General features: G+C 38.9%; 1 protein-coding gene across 3 annotated transcripts in view; it reads left to right on the top strand.

Moving 5' to 3' along the window:
- The first annotated feature begins 940 nt into the window (after nt 1–940).
- LRFN2 (leucine rich repeat and fibronectin type III domain containing 2) overlaps nt 941–20,272 on the top strand; it is a 322,576-nt gene continuing 303,244 nt past the window's right edge. For all 3 annotated transcript variants that reach the window (XM_051996896.1, XM_051996895.1, XM_051996894.1), the window contains exon 1: nt 941–1,356. The gene's annotated coding sequence lies outside the window, so the exon portion shown is untranslated. The remainder of the gene's footprint in view (nt 1,357–20,272) is intronic.

Raw genomic sequence — 20,272 nt, 5'->3', positions numbered from 1 at the left:
GCCGGCTGCATGGCAGCCCCCTGCACGTGAGGCAGCAGCAACCACGACTACGCAGCAGCTCCGGCTGCTGTTTCTTACGCAACGGCTTGTCCGCGTTCTGTCCGCCCGGCGTTTCCCAAAGCCCCGATTCCCCATGACCCTGCGTGGTGCCAAGGATCCAGCTCCCCGCCCGCGCGCAAGCCCGGCGACCCCCATTCCCTCCAGTTTGGCTTCCACCTCCACCCCAGCTTTAAACCCCTTCGTTTTTTACCTTTGTTGGGAGTTGGGGAAGGAGGAAGAAGGAGAAGGAGGAGGGAGAGAAGGAGGAGTGAGAGAAAGAGGAGCCAGAAAAGGGGGAGGAGAACTGCTGCTCCTCCGCGGGGCAGGCTGGAAGGAAGGCACTGAGCCTCCTGCAGCACAAAGCGGCCGCCACTGGAGGGAGGCTGCAGTGTCAGAGAGGCAGGCTGGGAGAAGGGTCTGCCAGCCTGCTGGTCTGCTTGTCTGCCCACCCGCCTGCCTGCCTGTTCGAATTTCTTTCGCATTGGGCTTGAGTGCGGGTGGAGGCTGAGGGGTGGGGGCTGGGGTGGGGGGTAGGGGTGGGGTAAAGAGAGGTTCCTTTCTCATTCCCACGCTAGCGCAGCGCTGCTTCCTGAGCCAGGGAGACTCCTGGTCATCTCAGAAGAGTGCTGATCTAGAAGACTACAGTAGTTCACTAGGTTCCACATCTGAATCTCCGCGGCGTGTGTCTTGTGTGTGTGTATGTGTGTTGAGAGAGAGAGAGAGAGAGAGAGAGAGAGAGAGAGAGAGAGAGAGAGAGAGAGAGAGAGGGCGCGCGCTCGCACGCGCGCGGCTGTGAGTGTGTGGTTGCTTGCTTGTGTCTGTGTATATGCGTGTCTATGAGGGTGTGCGGCTCTCTCTCTCTCTCTCTCTTCTCTCTCTCTCTCTCACACACACACACACACACACACACACACACAAAACTGGCTTGCCCATCTGAACTTGGGGACTTGCAAATTCCGAAATGACCGTGGTCTCTGGAAAGACTCGGAACTTGGCACGCTGGCCAATCCAACCGGCATCTATGTAAGCTTCCCAAGAAGGGATTTTGGTGGGGTCTGAAAGAGAAAAAAACAAGTTCTTTTTTTTTTTTAAACGATTTTGATTTTTTTAATGCCATGGATATAACTGAATAAGCCGTCTCAGGGATTTGGACTTGACGGAGGCAGAGTCCATCTGCCTGCAAATTCTCCTCTGCGCTTGGGGGGAGCTGGAGGATTTTTCCCTGAGTCGATCTTTGGCGAGGAAGGATGCACAACAGAGCTGAGAGCCTGGCGAAGACTGTTCCCCCCACCCAGGGATAAATGGTGCCTCTCGGAGGTGAGTGTTAGGATGTTTTTTTTTTTTTTTTTCTCTCTTGTTTTTTTCGTTTCTTGGACTATCGTCAATGCTGTCCCGGGGAGTCGTCGCTGGGGGGTGATGGGGGGTAAGAGTGGACTAAAGCCGTGAGAGGAAAACGACAACTTTATATCCCCTCTTCTCTGGCTGTGGGGTTTAGGATACTGGGTGGGGAAGGGAACCCCCCCCCCCACTCCTAACAGACATGTTGATCCCCTCCCCCCGACCGTGTTCCTGAAGCTTACTCCACTCCTTCTCAATAGGGAAGGATTTTATAGGGGGAAAGGGGGTACGGAACTGGCAAGAATAAGAGTGTAGGGATCGTTAGTGATTTTTCTGCGCTGTCAGAATGGGAGGAAGAGAGATGGTAGAGCCGGAGGGGAGGTAGAATCTGGGAATCGTGTGGGAGCCAAAGAAGAACTTTGCTGGCCAGAACCACTCTGTTGCATCTCCAAATCTTTCAGGGCATGATCCTTTCTGGCCAGGGTTGCTAATGTTAGGGCAAAGAGGTGGGGATGTGGGAAGAGGGAGGAGAAGATAGCAGAAGAGGAATGCGGGTGAAGGGGCTTGAACTATGCTTTAGATTTAGGGCCTGGATGGGATAGGATATGGGACTGGGTGTGGAGGGGTGTGTTTGGAGGTGGAAGAAAAAGGTGCTGCTTTTGTTTAGGGAGGCAGATGGGGGTGGTGGTATTGGCCATTCTGTGTGGGAGGGTAAGCAGGGCACCTGGGGACAGTTTAGGGGCATTCAAGTACCATGATGAAGCAGTTGTGGACATTAGCAACAGTGGTACCCCCAGTCCCTGCCCCCCACCCTCCTGCCAGTCCAGCCCTGCCCTCTTTCTCTATCTGACAGGGACCAGTTCTAAAGCCAGCAATTCTAACCCTGCGCAGAGCAGTGCTGTCAGAGGAGGCCCATATCTCCACTTTCCCTGCCCAGGGGTGCAAAGGAGGCAGTCATGAGACTGAAACAGAGAAAGACAGAAAGAGACAGTGGGATAAATGCTAGGAAAGACATAGATAGGCAAAGGGACAGAGAGATGGAGAAAACTGTGAGGCAGAAACTAAGAGAAAGAGTCAGAAAGGGAATCTCTGATCTTAAAATCATATTATCTTTGGGTATTTGATATATAGACATTCTATGGACCAAAATGGTAAGTGTCATATGTATATTCCATAGTCATGCCCCTATATGCTGGGGCTTGTAGAATAGAGCTACAGATCTCTCTCTCTCTCTCTCTCTCTTTCTCTCTCTCTCTCTTTTTAACAACAGTTCCAGGAGTGGGTGTTATGTGTATGTATTGGGGTAGAGGACTAAGGGAAAAAGTGGTAGAGGGTAGGAAAGTGAATCATAGGCCGCTTGTTGCCTGTAGTGGGGTGTGGGAGCCCCAGTAATAGACTAGAAAGGGTAATTCCCTAAGAAAATTGTTCCTTTTCAAGGAAGAAGTTCACTCTGACTGGGAGTTCCCTGAGAAGGGTTTGTTGATTCATTTGTGGACTTCTTAGTGCCCTTAGAACCAGTGTGTGCCTTGGATGTGATAGCAAAGATAGGGGCAATGAGTTTTGGGGGGGCATGGACTTTAATGATTTTATTTGTGCTTTGGGATAATTACTCATTGCTTTTTGAGGTGCAGTCCTCTTTAATACTGTAGGTGCTAGTGCTTAAATGTTCGCAGCAGGATGTGGGGCTTGACAGAGGCTGGGTTGGGCTGGGTTGATGGAGATCCTCCGTATCCCAATGCAATTAAAAAAGCAGAAACCATTCACAGAACCTTGGTAACCAAAAGAATAAGTTCCCCACAGCTTTGCCATGGACCATGTCCCTTCCTTTTGACACAAGAATACTATACTTCTCTCTGGACCCAGGCTAGGAGTTGAGTTCTATCTCACCTAACCCTGCTTCTTGGCCCACTCTTGTTCCTAAGTAGCCCCTGTGAGATTCTATCCCATACCTTTCCCAGCCCCCTCATTCTGTCTTGAGTGCTTCTTGTCTAAATTCTGATGAGGAACACGATCACTTATCTTCCTCTCCTGCCCCAGGGAATACAAACAGCGGACTTGGCATTTCTGCACCAGTTATAGGCACTGCTTCTCCAGATCAGACTGACAGGTCTGTCTGCTTCCAGGCTTCTGTAGCAGCCTGGGGCTTCTCTCTAGCCCTGCTCTCCCTCCTTCCCCCAAGTGCTTAATCTGTTCCCTGAGCTTGAAAACCCCCTCATCCCACAGTGGTCCATGGGATATTATCCCAAAGATATTAAGTGTGGAAAGGAAGGGGGAGGAAGAAGTAGCATGGGAAGGCAGAGGTGTCTTGTCAGGTATGAGGGAGGGAGCTGGGGGCTTTCAAGGGACAAAATTGAGAAACAGAAGATGAAGAGCAAGAAGGAGAAAACCAAATATCTCTGTAGATGTTTAGTATTCTCTTTCTCCTCACATTATCTCATATTATTGGTCTATTTGCATATTATATGTCCAGGTAGAATGTAAGCTTCTTGAGGATAGGGCTACTTTTCATGTTTGCATTTGTATTCCCAGTGTCTAGCACAGTATCTTCACATAATGAGTTTTTAATAAATGTTTGTTGGATCAGATTTATTGGATAATTCCCCAACCTTCCCCCAAAGCCCTCAGTTTAGCTAAGCTTGAAATGGGGGCTAGTTCTACTACAGAATAAAGCTGGTAGTGAGGAAAACCCAATGTCTTACAAGTACATAGATTTCTCAAGTTTCATCCTTCAGCCAGTCATCTTTGGAGCACAATGAACCACCTACTTCCATCTGTTTTCCTTTTCAGGAGCCCCTAAGGTTTCTCTTGCCCCTCAGCTGAAAGACAACTGGGAATTTGAATCAATTAGATTTACCTTAGGGGAGTTCCTGCTTCTTGAACTAGGAGGTATGACTCTAACCCTGTTGTGTGGAGCCTATCCTTGGAGACTGCCCAGTCTGAGAGAGGAAACAGAGTCCTTCATTCACTTCAGTGGACTTCTCCTCTGACTTGGGGAACTAAGAAAGCAACTACATATAATCAAACAGTGAAGGGAAATACAGATTACATTTTTCATTGTTTTGTGATTTTATTTTGAGGACAGGAGAATGAGTCTCGAGTTTTACATTCAAACTTCCAAATTTAAGTCTGAGATAGAATGGTTACTAGAAACTACTGGAGTCAGACCAACCTGTTCCCTACTTGCTGCCATGATAATTGGTGGGGTAAGATATCCTGGGAAAGGAAGACTACTGTCTCCATAGAATCCCTAGAAGGATAGAATAGTTATGCTACTAGCCAATCTATACTATCAGAAGAAATCAAACTGTGCAAAAATTATTTCTCCCTACAAAGTGCCCATTTGGGTATCAGTATGCCCTTGTGAAAAGCTCTGTTGAGACCTTGCTAGTTTTGATTCTGGCTTGGGATAATAGTGTTCAATCATTTTCAGTTGTGTCCTGCTATTTGTGATACCATTTAAGGTTTTCTTGGCAAAGATACTGGAGTGGTTTGCCATTTCCTTCTCTAGCTAATTTTACAGATGAGGAACTAACTGAAACAGAGTTAAGTGACTTGTCCAGGGTCACACAACTAATAAATACTTGGGACCATATTTGAATTTAGATCCTCCAGACTCCAGGTGAGACATTCAATTCATTGTACCAAAGTTGTTGTTGTTTATTCTTCATTCCTGAAGAGTATCATGACATTAGAGAAGTGATGTCATGATACACAAGAGAGTAAGAGTTAGATGAGAATGGGCTGTTCAAAGCTTCATTTTTCTCCTTCAGAGCCAATTGGGTCCAGTGACAAGATATAAATCAGGATGACTGAAGATTGACCCAGATGCAGTGGCCTTTTAAAGCTAAGATCTTTAACAGGAGGCAATGCCCAATCCATAATTAAGGATCGTCAAGATATGAGGCAGAAATAAAATGGGAAAATATTTTTACATGCAAAGGATATGATAAACGCCACATTTCTAAAATATATAGAGAATTGATTCAAAATTATAATAGTTCAAGCCATTCTCCAATTGATAAATAATCAAAGAATATGAACAGACAATTTTAAGATGAAGAAATTGAAACTATTTGTAATCACATGGAAAGGTGCTCCAAATCACTATTGATCAAAGAAATGCAAATTAAGACAATTTTGAGATACTACTACACACCTGTCATATTGGCTAAGATGACAGGAAAAAATAATGATGAAAGTTGGAGAGGATGTGGGAAAACTGGGACACTACTACATTGTTGGTGGAACTGTCTCCATTCTGGAGAGCAATTTGGAACTATGCTCAATTATCAAGCTGTACATACCTTTTCATCCAGCAGTGTTACTACTAGGCTTATATCCCAAAGAGATGTTAAAGGAAAGAAAGAGATCCACATTGCAAAAATGTTTGTGACAGTCCTTTTTGTAGTGGCAAGAAAATGGAAACTGAATGGATGCCCATCAGTTGGAGAATGGCTGAATAAATTATGATATATGAATGCTATCGAATACTATTGTTTTGTAAGAAACAATCAGCAGGATGATTTCAGAGAAGCTTGGAGACGCCTACATGAACCTACACTAAGTGAAATGAGCAGAATTTGGAGATCCTTGTACACAGAAACAACAAGACTACATGAAGATCAATTTTGATGGATGTGGCTCTCTTCAATAATGAAAAGATTCAAACTAGTTCCACTTTTTAGTGATGAAGAGAGCCATCTACACCCAGAGAGAGAACCATGGGAACAAAATGTGGAACACAACATTCAGAACACCTGCAGATAAGGGCATGATACCCTATGTGGAAAGGAAGGAAGGAAGGAAGGAAGGAAGGAAGGAAGGAAAGAAGGAAGGAAGGAAGGAAGGAAGGAAGGAATGAAGGAAGGAAGGAAGGAAGGAAGGAAGGGAGGGAGGGAGGGAGGGAGGGAAAAAGAGAGGGAAGAAGGAAGGGAGGGAAGGAGGGAGGGAGGAAAAAAAAAACTGTGTTACCTAACTGAACAGTTCATTTGGGTTCTCTCACAAAGCTACTCACAAAGGTTGTTTCTTGAAGAGGACCATGAGATCAGGGAAATGATGCTATAATACAAATTGGATTTAAGTGAGTTGGCTGTGCATTCAGACCCATCTCCAATAGTTCTGATCATATCTTGCTACTGGACACAGATGGCTCAGGAAGAGAAAGTGAGACACTAAGGTAACAATAATTGACAAGGAGGGAAGACAAAGTAAAAAAGATGTTAGAAGAATCTGTAGACTTGAGAATAAAGCAAACATTGTTGTAAGGTAGTTGTCTTCACTAGGCAAAATCCTGATTTCTTCTGATGTTATGGACTGCAGATAATCCCATCATCACTTATCAGGAGATAGTAGTACTGGAAATAATAGTAACTATAGCACATTACTAATATTATTAAAAATAATAACAGTAATCACCTTACATGTGGTAATGCTTTGCCATTGTCAAACAGTTTTCACATCCATTATATCATTTGATTTTTACAAAAATTCTGTAGGCAGAATAGAGCTTATTCTTGTTATTTGGGGGGAGGGTTGTTTGTTTTAATGAGGAAATTGATTCTCAACAAAGGTTGACTTGGCCAAGATTTCATAGCTAATGAATAGAGGAAATGTCATTTTATAGAAAGAGAACACTGATACATTAGTGATCTTTTCTTTCTAAACTGCATTGTAGCTTTCTTAAACTTTTCCCATATTCCAAGAAGTTTCAACTTCTATCCTGACCCCAGTAGACAATAGATTTGTGCCTCAGAAGGTAACCTGGGGAAGGAAAGGCAATAACTGCTCTGGGTTTTCCCAAAGGGACAAAAAGAACTTTCGTATCTCACTTTGAATGGTCTACTCTTTAAGTTTGACCTCTAATGGTAATAAAAATGGGGAATAAAGATTAGATTTGGTGGTGCTAAGTGGCAAGTTTTATTCTGCTTTGGTTCAGTTTGGTAATACTTTTTTTAGATTTGGGGAGGAAATAGAGTGGAGATCTGGGGGCTGGGGAGGGGGAGTAAAAGAAATATGACATTTCAGTTTCTTAGAGAGATAATTTTCTGTCAGGGGTCTGCCAGAAGGGTTTGAAGCAAACAAATGTAAGACTTTTCTAAGAGCCTTCCTGAAATCTTTGAAAATGTTTCTTCTGAGAGTTAGTTCTCTCTCTGGTGGAGGGCTTGGGTTCCCTTGTTTTTCTGATTACCCTTTTTGAATTCTTTTCTCCTGAGGACATTTGTTGAGAAGCAATAATTCTACATTTTACTAGCTTCAGTAGAATTAGAAAGCAGCCCTTTCCTTCATCTCAGTCCCACCTTTTAACCAATTTCTTTCTCAATAACAGTTCATTATATTCCTGATACAGGGAGATAGTGAAGGGAGAAGGTATTTAGTAATGATGGTGAGAGAAATATCTTTTTTGGCATTGATTTCATTTCTATATAGAAGTTCATCGTTGTTTACTAATGTGGACAATGTGAAAAGTCAACTGGAGTTGGAATTAAAGGACCTACATTGAAATTCAATTGATTTTACTTTACCTGTATGACCCTGGAGAAATCATTTATCTTTTAGGGGCTCTGAGAGTCTGTAAAACAAAGTCATTGGATTAGGTGATTTCTATATATTAATCTAAGATCCTACTTTGACTTATAAAATGCTCACTTGTCTGTAGCATTACCCTTATGTAGGGATTTTCAACACAATTATAGGATTCAGCTCAGTTGTTAAGTAAAGATGAAAATAGACAGGGGTATGTTTACACCATGAGAAACTCCAGGCCTTAAAGGATGGTGAGCATTTTAAGAGAGGAAGAAGACAAAAATCCAATCAGGGAGAAGAACTCTAATTGTACCATATCCTGACCAATAAGGATAAGAGGAAACTATGAGCTGTTGTTGGACCAAATGGAGGTAACTTCATGGAGAAAATGTACATACAGTAGTGACTATCACTCTAAAAATCTTGATTGTCCATTTGTTCTCAAGCGTTAGAGGTCATTGAGATGGAGGTAGAAGACAAAAAAGAAGCATGGGGTTTGAACTTAAGAATTTCTTAAGGTCCCAGACTAAGGGCTGTCCTCTCATTTATGTAAGATGAATAGTGTTTTTGGTTTTTTGTTGTTGTTGTTGTTGTTGTTGTTGTTTTTTGATAGAGTAAGGGCAGCAGGTATACTTTGGTTTCTCCTCATAATAAAAAAAAAATGCTAAGCTTGTAATCAATCCACCAACCAATCAGTCAATCCACAAGCATTTATGAAACAACTGCTATTGGGTATGTGTTTGGTGCTGAGGATACTAATACAAAAATTATTCCATCCTTATCTTTAAGGAATTTAAGTTCTCCAGGGATATAAAGGTATACATGTATAAGGTTGACCAAGGGACCCACAATCAATTGTTTGCTACAGAAGCAAATAAAATTATAAACAAAGTATATTCAAAGTAATTTGTAGGGTTGAGGAAATAGAAGGGGTAAAGCCCCAGCATGTGGAAGGAATCAGAAAAAAAAAACATATCATGTAAGCAGTTTCAATTGTAGGAAGCCAGGGATTTTAAGAAGTAGAGGTGAGGAGAGAATATATTCTAGGCATGAAGACTGCCTGTTCAAAGGCATGGAGGGAAATAGAAGAATATTAAATAAGAATATCAAATAAGTCAGTTTGGTTGGAAACCAAAGCAGACTATAATAAGGGGAACGATGTAAAATAAGCCTATAAAGATAGGATAGAAACAGACAAGGAAGGCTTTTAAATCCTAAACTGAGGAGTCTGTATTTTATCCTTGAGGAAATAGGGAGCAAGTGAAATTTTTTGGGCAAGAGACTAGCATAAACAGATGTGCTTTAAGAATCACAAGTCAGGCAAGCCATAGAATTCCATCCTACATCTTACACTTATTATCTGTCTGACCCAGGGTTAACCCAAGGGTCTGAAGCATTAAATCCCCAACTATCAAGCACAGTGCCTGGCAAATAGTAGGTGCTTAATAAATCCTCATTGACAGCATTATTTGGTTGGTTGATTGACTGATACCAAGCCTAGGAAACAAAGAGTTGCTTTCTGACTTTGTTTTCCTATTTTTATAACACTTGTATTTATCTCAGGAGTTTTTGGGAATATTAGATGAATTAGTGTATGAAAAAATATTTGGCAAATCTTGAATCATTGATAAAATATGAGCTATTATTATGGGACAGACTTGATGGGCTCTTTAGGACATGATGGGCATGTAAGTACTTAGTATATGCTTGTTGAATAACTTTCACCAAGAAATTCTGCAGAGCTCACATTAACTTTTTGGCTCATCTTAGGCAATGCTACTCAAAGTTATGGGATAGTAGATTTAGAGTTGGAAAGCACCTTAAAGGCCAGCAAACCCAAGACCTGTTTTGCAAATAATAAAATTGAGATCCAAAGAGAGAATGAATGATTTGCCCAAGGTCACATATCTAAGACATGCCTGTAGAGTGACATGAATGGAGGTCTTCCTGACTCTAAGTCCAAACTACCTGTACTTCTCTAGGAATTTCATTCTGAAGATTTTCCTTTCTCTAGAGTACCTTTTTCCCCCCCTCTTCTTTCCCTTCCCACAAAATTATTATTCTCATTGAAATATCTCCTGAAATGCAGCCTATTACAGAAAATCTTTTTGTATTGATAAAGAGTTGAGAACTTTCCTAGTCATATCTTTTTTTCATGAGGAATTCCTATACTTGCTTCCTTCTGCTGACCAGTCCAGTTTTTTCCTTTTGTGACAAAATTCCTCCCTAATTTGTCCTTTCCCTCTGGAGTCTAAAGATATCCCACGGAAATCAGTTTTTGACTTTCTAGATTCATGTTGGACCTTGACTAATTTATTGACTGGCAACAGGACAATAGGCTAGGAAAAACATGAGTGACATTCCCTGATTCCTGAGTGAAGGTAAGAAAAGTGAAGTCTAGAATTTTGGAAGAAAAAAGGGGATCTGATAAAGATTTGGTAGGAGGAGATATTGTCAGAAAGAAGTAGAGACCTTTTTGACCAGAGAGGCAAGCCAGCAAGAAAAAAACTTGAAGTCATACAATGAAAGTATTTATTCTTGATGGATAAAAAGTTTCTGGATCTCTTTTCCTATACCAGATCTAAGCCATCTTGCAATTCAAACAATAGTATTTATTTACAGGGCAGGAATAAATTCACTTGATATAGAAAATACATTGATATTAATAAATCACTTTTTAGTAGTGCTTTAAGATTTGCAGAGTCCCTTACTAACAAAACTAGTCAAAAGACAAGTATTCGTATCATTTTTTCAGTAATAAAGAAACTGAGGTCCAGAGTGATTGGAAGTGACATGCTGAGATTCGAGCCTGACTTTTTTGACTTATAAAATAATATTCTTTCCACCATTTTAACTTCATATAAGGAAAATCTTCCTCAGAGAGGTGTCCAAATGTACAATGGGCTGCCTTCCAGGGGCAATAAGTTTACCATCAATGTTAGGTACTTGGGTCAAGACTGGATGATAACTTGTCAGAGATGATAACTTGTAGAGGAGGTTCCTGGTCAAGTAAAGATTAAACTATATTGAATTCTAATGTTCATTTCCAATTTTGAAATGCAAGAATGCTATGAAAGTTACCTGATAGGTAGGAGTGACTGCCATCAGACTTGCTGAATCCATCTTTCTGCAGGGCTGCTTAGTTGCCTTTGGCTGTTCATTGTTAGGTCACAAGAACCTGGAGCTCATCCCTTGGGTATTCATTCCTTCATTTTTTTGACCCAGAATTGTATTCTTCTGCTCAAGATCAACCTTGTGTAAAATCTTGATTCTGCACAACTTCCAGTGGTCTGGGTTTTAATCTATTGTCCCATTTAAATTCTGCATCATAGTCTAAGCCAATCAGAAAGCTACTCTAGTACTAGGTTTGTTTCATTTATATCCTAAATCTCTGGTCACATATATTTTTAAAATAGATTTTTGTTGACTTCTTTTGTTTTTGCATCATAATCCCCCCATTCCTCTCCAGCCTCCAGTCATCCCAAAGAAGTTAAAGAAAGAAGTTAAAAAAAAAGAAAGAAAGAAAAAGAGAAAGAATAAAACCGGTCAATACATTGAAAAGAAAATTGATGTTCTATATAAGGCTGCTCTATATCCAGGGGCATCTCCCCCCAATTCTACAAAGGAGTGTGATGAGGTATCTTGTCATATCTCTTCTTTGGGGCCAACAATTTCACAGTATTCATTTTCATGTGGCCACACAAATGATCAGTTGTGTGGTGAAGCTGTATTGCCAATGGCACCACACAATTTACAATAATAATTCCATTCCTTGACAGTGTGAAAGATGAACTTAATATTCCACGTGGTTAGCTAAATATATGATGTCCCACTACTGAAGACCTGGAGTATAGGAGATAAAAGTGGAACAAAACTTGTTTTAGGATCCTGGTTCATGTCCACCCCTTTGATCATTGCTTGGGGAAAGAGAAGAATGTTATTGCTATTCAGTTATTTCAGTCATTTCCTACTTTTTGTGACTCCATTAGGAGTTTTCTTGGCAAAGATACTGGAATGATTTGCCATTTCCTCTCCATTTCATTTTATTGATAAGGAAACTAAAGCAAGTAATGTGACTACTAGCTCAGGACCACAGAGCTTATAAATATCTAAAGTCAGATTTAAACTCAGTTTCTTCAGATTCTAGATCAAGAAGTCTATTCACTACTCGACCTAGTTGTTCCCTAGAAGGAATAGAAATGCCTGATGAAGAAGAGGATGCTGCCTCTGACCAATATGCCTGTGATCCAACACTTATGAATATTCTAAAGATATTGTACCTCTTAATAAACTTCTTAACAGGTCAGAAGCTGTAACGTCTCTCTACTATGGACACTGAAAAGTCATGTGATAATGAGACTCCTGAATGTATGAAGTTTGTCATATTTAAACTTTAATTTTTCTGCCTTAAACTGGAATGTGGAGATGATGATTAATATGATAATAACAACAAATTTTCCTATAGCTCTTTAAAGTTGACACAATGCTTTATTGGATACATTTGAAAAGCACTTAGCTCATAGCCTGGTACATAGTAGGTGTTTAATATATGCCTATTTACTCCTTCCCCATCTTATTCCTTGCAACCACTCTTGTGAGATAGATACTGTAGATATCATTTACTTGAATTTTATAAATGAGGAAACTGAGCCCCAAAGATATTAAGTATATAGCTGCTAAGTATGAAAAGCAGCATTTGAATCTAAGTAGATCCTTCTAACTCTACTTCCAGTTTTCTACCTACTTTGGTGCTCTTGCCCTTCTGATGAAAAATGAATTCTGGGTCTTTTTTTCAAAAAGTAATATTTTTTAAAATTAAAAATTAAAAAAAAACATTCAGTTAGCCAGAAACTTGGATCATTGTCTCTTTGATCTTATGTTGCTCTCCAGGACCCAGAGATTGCCTTACCCTAAGTCTTTGCCAACTGATCTGCCAGCCTTCTCTATCTGGATCCCTAGGCCTGGTTTTCTGCCTTTACTATCACCATGACTTTGCCACAGCTTATTCTTAGTATCTGCCTTGGCTCTAGTTGGTCTCACCTATCTTTGTGCTTCCTGTCCACATCCAGCCCACTCTGATATCCCGCAGTATGTTGTCTGGTGCTCCTCCTCTCTGTCTAGATCAATCCTGCTTCTGTGATCTGAAACTTTAGTTGCCAACCTTGATTCCAATGAACTATAACCCTTTGGTTATGGTATAAAATAGAGAAACCTCTAAGTTCTCTTGGGTATTGACTGTGGAGATAACAAGAAGAGACATCTCTTTGCAAATTGTCTATAGACATGAAGGAAAAGCCCTTTCTTTCTCTGAGATTCCATTTTTTTTTAATAAAGTGAAGGAGATATGAAGACAGAGAGATGTAAAGACAGAGAGAGATAGAAAAAGAGGGAGAGAGAGAGAAAGAGAGAGAGACAAAGAGAGAGTCAGAGAGACAGAGAGAGAGAGAGAGAGAGAGAGAGAGAGAGAGAGAGAGAGGATGAGAAAAAAAGAGAGTTATCTTACACCATTCTTAGATATATCACATATATATTGAATTGTTCAGATATTTTAGACTCTTTATGATCCATTTTGGGGACTTACTTGGCAAAGATATTGGAGTAGAGTGGAGTAAAGCTCCAGCTTTACAGATTACTGGTAAGGAAATTTAAGCATATAGAGTTAAGTAACTTACCCAGCATCACACAGCTAGTAAATGTCTGAGACCAGATTTGAACTCAAACAGATGAGTCTTTCAGGATTGCATAAGATGTTTTTTGAAGTCTTTTCGCATTCTAAATCTATTATTCTGTGACCTGGCTTTATATCCTGGCACTCTACTTAATGTCTATGTGACATGGGGTAAGTTATATAATTTGCAGCTGCTATTTATCAATCAATCAATAAATGTTTATTAAGCATCTATTTGGTGCTGCCTACAAGGAGTTTATATTCAATGGAGTGAAATATACAAATATATACAAAATAAATAAAAAGTTTTCCTTTTTTTTTTTTAGAATGGAGATCTTAGTGCAAGAGGGATGAAGAAAGACTTTATGCAGTGGGTAGCATTTTAACTAAACTTTAAAACAAACTAGATACTATGGACAGAGTGTTAGGCCTATAGTCAGGAGGACCTCCTCAGACAATTCCTCATTCTGTGAGTCTAGGCAAGTCTCAGTTTCTTTATCTGGAAAAATGAGCCAGAGAAGAAAATGGCAGGCTATTCCAGTATTTTTGCCATGAAAAGCCCAAGCAGAGGTATGGAGGGAACATGTTTTAGTCACAGAGACAGTAGGTAGGGTGAACTTTACGAAGAGCAGCATGGAGGTCAGTTAAGCTGCACTGAAGACAATTTGGAAAGGGGGTAATGTACAATAAGGCAGGAAAGATAGATCTGAAGTAAGTGTGCTTTAAATGACAAAATGAGAACTTTGTATTTGAAGTAATAATAAACTGCTGAAATTTATTGGACAGAGGAAATAACATGGTCAGACTTGTGATTTAGTAATATCACTTTGGTAGCTGTTTGGATGATGGATTAGAGAAAAAAACTGATTCAGGCAAAAAGTGGGGACATCCTGAAAAAGTATGGTGGAGAGGAGGTCACAGATGCTATAGCTACTCTGATACAGAACTGACAAGCTTTGGGAAGATATGCAGGATGAGAGAAAGTGAAGATTAGGGATGAGTCAGAGGATGCAAGTTCTGAGAAGGATGGTGGTATCCTTAGAAAAAATAGGCAAGTTTGGAAGAGGATTGCATTTGAATGGAAGATATAAAGTCCATTTTGGGGTGTTTTGAGTTTGAAATGCTTATCTTATTTAACATGTATAATAGGAAGGTAGTTAGAGAGGGGGAGGACTGGATATGTACATCAGTTTAGGAAAATCTGCACAAAGATGATCATTGAACTCATGTATGCTATAGCATCACCAAGAAACAGGACACCTCACCTCTCTGTCTCTGTCTCTCTATTTGTCTCTGTCTTTGTCTCTCTGTGTATCTGCCTCTGTCTCTGTCTCTGTGTTTCTGGCTTTCTCTGTCTGTCTCTATTTGTATCTTTGTCTCTATCTCTGTATCTCTTTCTTGGTCTCTCTTTCCATCTCTTTTTCTATCTCTGTCTCTGTCTTGGTTTCTTTAACTCTGTCTCTCTTCTGCTTTCTTTGTCTCTCTATTTCTGTTTCTGTTTCTCTCTCTTTATCACTAGTTTTGTCTTAGATAGGAACATATAACTTTCTTTACTTTGATTCACTTAGAACAGAGTTAAAGTATAAATAATAAATAAAGTATAAATATATATGCTTTCATATATATTTATACACACATATATACACATATGCCAAATGACTAATAACTAAAGGAAAAAAGGTAAAATAAAATGGAAAAAATATTGATAATTGATAGAGTAGAGGGCACCTTTTCCAAGATAATCTAACCATAAGTGGCTAGCAAAACATCTTGTTCTAACTAGCTTCTCTTTTTCATTTACTCTTAGGCACTAGACCCGATATATCTATATGTATATGGATTTCTGTATGTAGGATTCAGCATATGAGTTTCCATCCTCAACTCGCCCTTCACTCATTTGAAAAATAACACTCTTTCTGAGTTATCTTCCTAACTGCCTTAATTATTTTTTAACCATAACTCCTTAGCGCCACCACTCCATGGCATTTACCTATGATTCAGATTTGATGCTAATGCTCTGTCTAGATATATATCACTCTGCAGCTGTTACTTATGTAAGAACATAAGAGCATTAGAAATGCCACCTTAGGCCAGTCCCATAATCTCCTTGTACAGGTGGTGTTTCCAAGGATGTCTGTAGAGATGAATTATGGGAGAGCAGGGGGTAATGTCTTTTAGGTTCTCCTCAAAGGTTAGAGATGTATCCTAAGTATCCTAATCTTCCTAATATCCTGTTACAAGTATTCATTCATTAATTAATCTAAATCCTCATTGACTCTTTTTATTACATTCAACTTTTACCATCTCTTGGGTAACAAACGTCATATGCTTGGTAGTTCTTATGATATGAAAAAGAATTTCCTTTCTTTTATACAAACATTTGTTTTTCACTCTCCCTCCTCTATCCCCTTCCCCCCAACATTCCAGTTCAAGGCAAAGTCTGTGTATAAGAGAGTTATTCTAGTTTTCTATGATTTACTAAACATGTCATATTAATCTCCCCTATTTTCTTTCCATCCCATCTTTTATTTTATGTATTCTGATCTTACCCACATAGATAGACAGATAGAGACAGAGAGAGAGACAGAGAGATAGAGGGAGGGAGGAAGAGAAAGAGGGATGAAGGGATGGAGGAGGGAAGAAAGAAAGAAGGAAAAAAGGAAGGAAGAAAGATAGAAAGAAAAGAAAGAAAGAAAGAAAATATATTTTAGTTTGCATTCAAAGGCCATCCGTTCGGTATCTGGAGGTGGATTGTGTTTTTTCATCGTGACTTTTTTGTGAATCATGGTGGACCATCGTTTTTATTAGGATTATGAAGTCTTTCACAGTTGATTATCTTTATAATAGTACTGTAACTATATACAGCAATATGGTTCTGTTTATTTCATTTTCTGTCAGTTCATATAAGTCTTCTCAGGTTTTTCTGAAACTGTACCTTCAACATTTCTTATAACATAATAGATAGAATACCATCACATTCTTATACCACAACTTTGTTCAGCTATTTCTCAATTAATGAGTATTCCTCTAGTTTCCAATTCTTTGTCACCATAAAAAGAATTGCTATATTTTTGTTCGTAGGAGTCCCTTTTCTTTTCCTTAAATCTCTTTGGGGTGTAGAACTTGTAGTAGTATCGATAGGTCAAAGAGTATATACATAGTACTGTAGCTTTTTGGACATAGTTCCAAATTGTTTCCAGAATGGCTGGATTAGTTTATAGTTCCACCAATAGAATATTAGTGTACCTATTTCCCTGCATCTTCAGCATTTATCATTTTCTTTTTCTTTCACATTAGCCAATCTAATAGGAATGAGATGGAACCTCAGAGTTATTTTAATTTCATTACTCACATTATTAGAGATTTAAAACTTTTTTTTCCTTGTGATTATTATATACCTTTGATTTCTTCCTCTGAAAACTGCCTCTTTATATCCCTTCACCATTTATCATTTGGGAAGACGGATTCTATAAATTTGGCTCAGATACTATATATTTTAAAATTGTGACCTTTATCAGAGAAACTTACTTCATTTTCCATCCCAATTTCCTGTTGTCATTTTTCTTTAATAATTTTGGCTGCACTGTTTTGTTTGAAAAAAATTTAATTTATTTAATCAAAATTATCCATTTGGGTTCCCATTAACCTCTTTATTTCTTGTTTTTCCTTCTATCCATATGTTTAACAAGTAACTTTTTTCCATACTTAACTAACTTATTTAGGATATCACCCATTATGTTTAAATAATGTACTCATCTTGAGGTGTTGGTCAGACTATATTTCTATCTTTCCCAACACTTTCTAGTATGCTCTTGCTCCAACAGCTGAGATTTTTGGGATTATCAAATATTAGGTTATTGTGCTTTGTTATTTCTATATATGGTGAAATCAATCTGTTTTTGTTTTTAAATGTTCAATACATCTGTGTTTATCCCTTAGATAATATTTATTTCACTTTGCATCAGTTCATATAAATCTTCCTATGTTTCTCTGATCTGTTTTCATATTCATCATTTCATACTTAGAATAATATTCTAGTACACTTTATGTGCTATAATTTTTTTTCAGTTATTTCCCAAGTGATGGGTGCCCACTTTTTCTCAATTACTTGTTAACAAAATGAGTGGAAGAATGATATTCTGAATATTTTAGTAGATACTGGACCTTGGTTTCTGTCTGACTTTTTTAGGGATTATATCTAGCAGTAGGATACCTGGATCAAAAGCCATAGGGAAGTTAATAACTTTTCTTGCATAATTACACACCGATCTCTGGAAAGGTTTTTTAAAGCTTCATTCTGTCTTTTTGGAAGCAAACATATTTGAGTATAGTATTCCAAAGCTTTGCAGCAGAGCGAGTATCTAGTTTGCTGGTTTGTTGCTAATGGTTTCCTGATCATGCTCAATGTATATATGCATGTCATATGCATGTATACTCAATTTAAGATTATAAAGTGTATAAGCTCTTTGAATGGACTCCAACTATGAAACTCTCAGCCATTTGCTTCCACATGAAATCAGAATCATATTATCTGTGATTCTGTGTCTATGAATTTAGTGTTGGGAATAAAAATTATAGGTCATCTAGTCCAACTTCTTTAATTTAATGATAAGGAAAATGAGATCCAGAGTAACCAGTAGGGAATAAGTAACAGAGCCAGGATTTGCTTGTAAGTCCTTTCCCAGCATTCTTTCCATTTTTAAATACCTGAACATACCACTTGGAATTATTGTAAAGTCTTTTTTTTTTTTTTTAAGTCATGTCCAACTCTTGGTAACTCCATTTAGAGTTTTTGTGGCAAAGATACTGAAGTGATTTACAATTTCCTTCTCCAACTCATTTTATAAATGAGGAAACAGACAAATAACAACAAACTTGCTTAGGATCACACAGCTAATAAGTGTCTGAGGCTGGATTTGAATTCAAATCTTGACTCTAGGCTTGGTATTCCATTCACTGCATCACTTAGCTGCTTTATTGTATACTATAGACCCTTTATAAATCTTGAATTTAACTGAATTATTTGAATTACTGTTCAGTTGTTTTCACTTGTATCTGACTCTTCATAACCTCATTCAGGGTTTTCTTGACAAATATACTGCTGAGCAGTTTGCTGTTTCCTTTCTTAGGTCTCTACCACTAACTAGATGTTATAATTTTGGATAAGGCACTTTTTCTCCCTGAATCTCAGTTTCTTTACCTATAAATTGAGGGAGTTAGATTAGAAGGCATTTAAAAGCAGCTGACTCCATTGTCTAAAATCTTAACTCTGTCCCTTTTCTGGCTCTGTATTTATTCTTTTTGAAATTTGGTGATGATGATAATGATAATAATGATGATGATGATGAAGTTCAGGTCAGAGAAGGGTACTAATGAGCTACTTCCCAAGACCCTTCAGTCTGGCACTAAGCTGTCGACTTAAGTTTTCATCCAGATGGGAACTGATGAGATGAAGAGCTTTTGTATTCAAGGTCCCAATTTAGGGGCAGTTGGCCCTAAACAAACCATTTAATCTCTTCCTACTTTGAACTCTGACATCAAGGTCCCTGAGCTGGTTAGAAGGCAAACTGAGGGGAAAGACCTCAGAATAGAAGATAAATCTGTGATTCTGAAGCCTGGACACAAGTGAGTTTCCAAACAGCAGATATATGTAGACCTGGATGCTTTGACCTTCCCATCAAGGTCAAGGAAAAGGAAGGAAAAATTTTGGATTGTGAAATAATTCAATAGCCAAGGAAGGCACACAAATTTACAGCCTTTCAAAAATACCAAGCATTACTTATGTCCCTAGTACTGTACTGACCAAAGTGGGCAGAGGAAAAGAGGAGTAGAATCAGAGAATATACAGAGATACAATACTTACCCTCATCTGATGAAACACCTGATCTGTGGAACTTCCTGTTTGATAAAAGAGACAGTTGCTCCCTTCCATAAGGTGAAGGGAGATAGAACAGACAAGTAACTCAAATAAGACAAATCGAATAGATAAAATGAGGCACTAATATGAATAGATGTGTTATCTTTCACATACACTGATGAGACATACTCTCAGCTTCCCATTTAGCCTCACATTCTGTTGGTTCTCTTTTGCCAGAAATGAATTGCATGGAATTATTCACACTGTACTAGGTGACGCAGTAGATAGAGCTTCAAATCTGCCCTCAGACACTAGTTGTGTGATCCCAGACAAGCCATTTAATTCTGTTTGCCTCAGTTTTCCCCTCTGTAAAATGAGTTGGAGAAGGAAATGGCAAACAACTCCAGTATCTTTGCCAAGAAAATTAACTCAAAGGGACTTAGACATGATTGAACCAACCAAACAATGACATTCATACAAATCACCTTGGAGTCAAATGGTCTGAATTCAAATCTCAGTTTGCCACTCCTACCTATGAGACCTTACACAAGAAACAATCTCTGGAGTCTCACTTTCCTTACTTGTAAAGTGAAAGGGTTGCCTTAGTTGCTTTCTAAGCTCCTATTCTCTCTTATGATGTTGTTCTCCTTGTAAATAATAACTTATTTTCTAGCATACTTTAAAGTGCTCAAAGCATGTTCATAGATCTTACCTCTGAACCCTGGAGTAAGAGGACCTCAGTTCAATTCCTGAATGATTTCTGATGCTTACAACTTATGTAACCTTGGCCAACTCATTTGACTTTTCTTTTCTTCATTTTCCTCATCTATAAAATAAGGGGGCTAAAC

The sequence above is a fragment of the Antechinus flavipes genome, chromosome 4 (genome assembly GCF_016432865.1).
Source record: "Antechinus flavipes isolate AdamAnt ecotype Samford, QLD, Australia chromosome 4, AdamAnt_v2, whole genome shotgun sequence".
NCBI lineage: Eukaryota > Metazoa > Chordata > Mammalia > Dasyuromorphia > Dasyuridae > Antechinus > Antechinus flavipes.
Note: the sequence above shows the minus strand (reverse complement) of the source record. Positions and strands in the feature narration are given on the sequence as shown.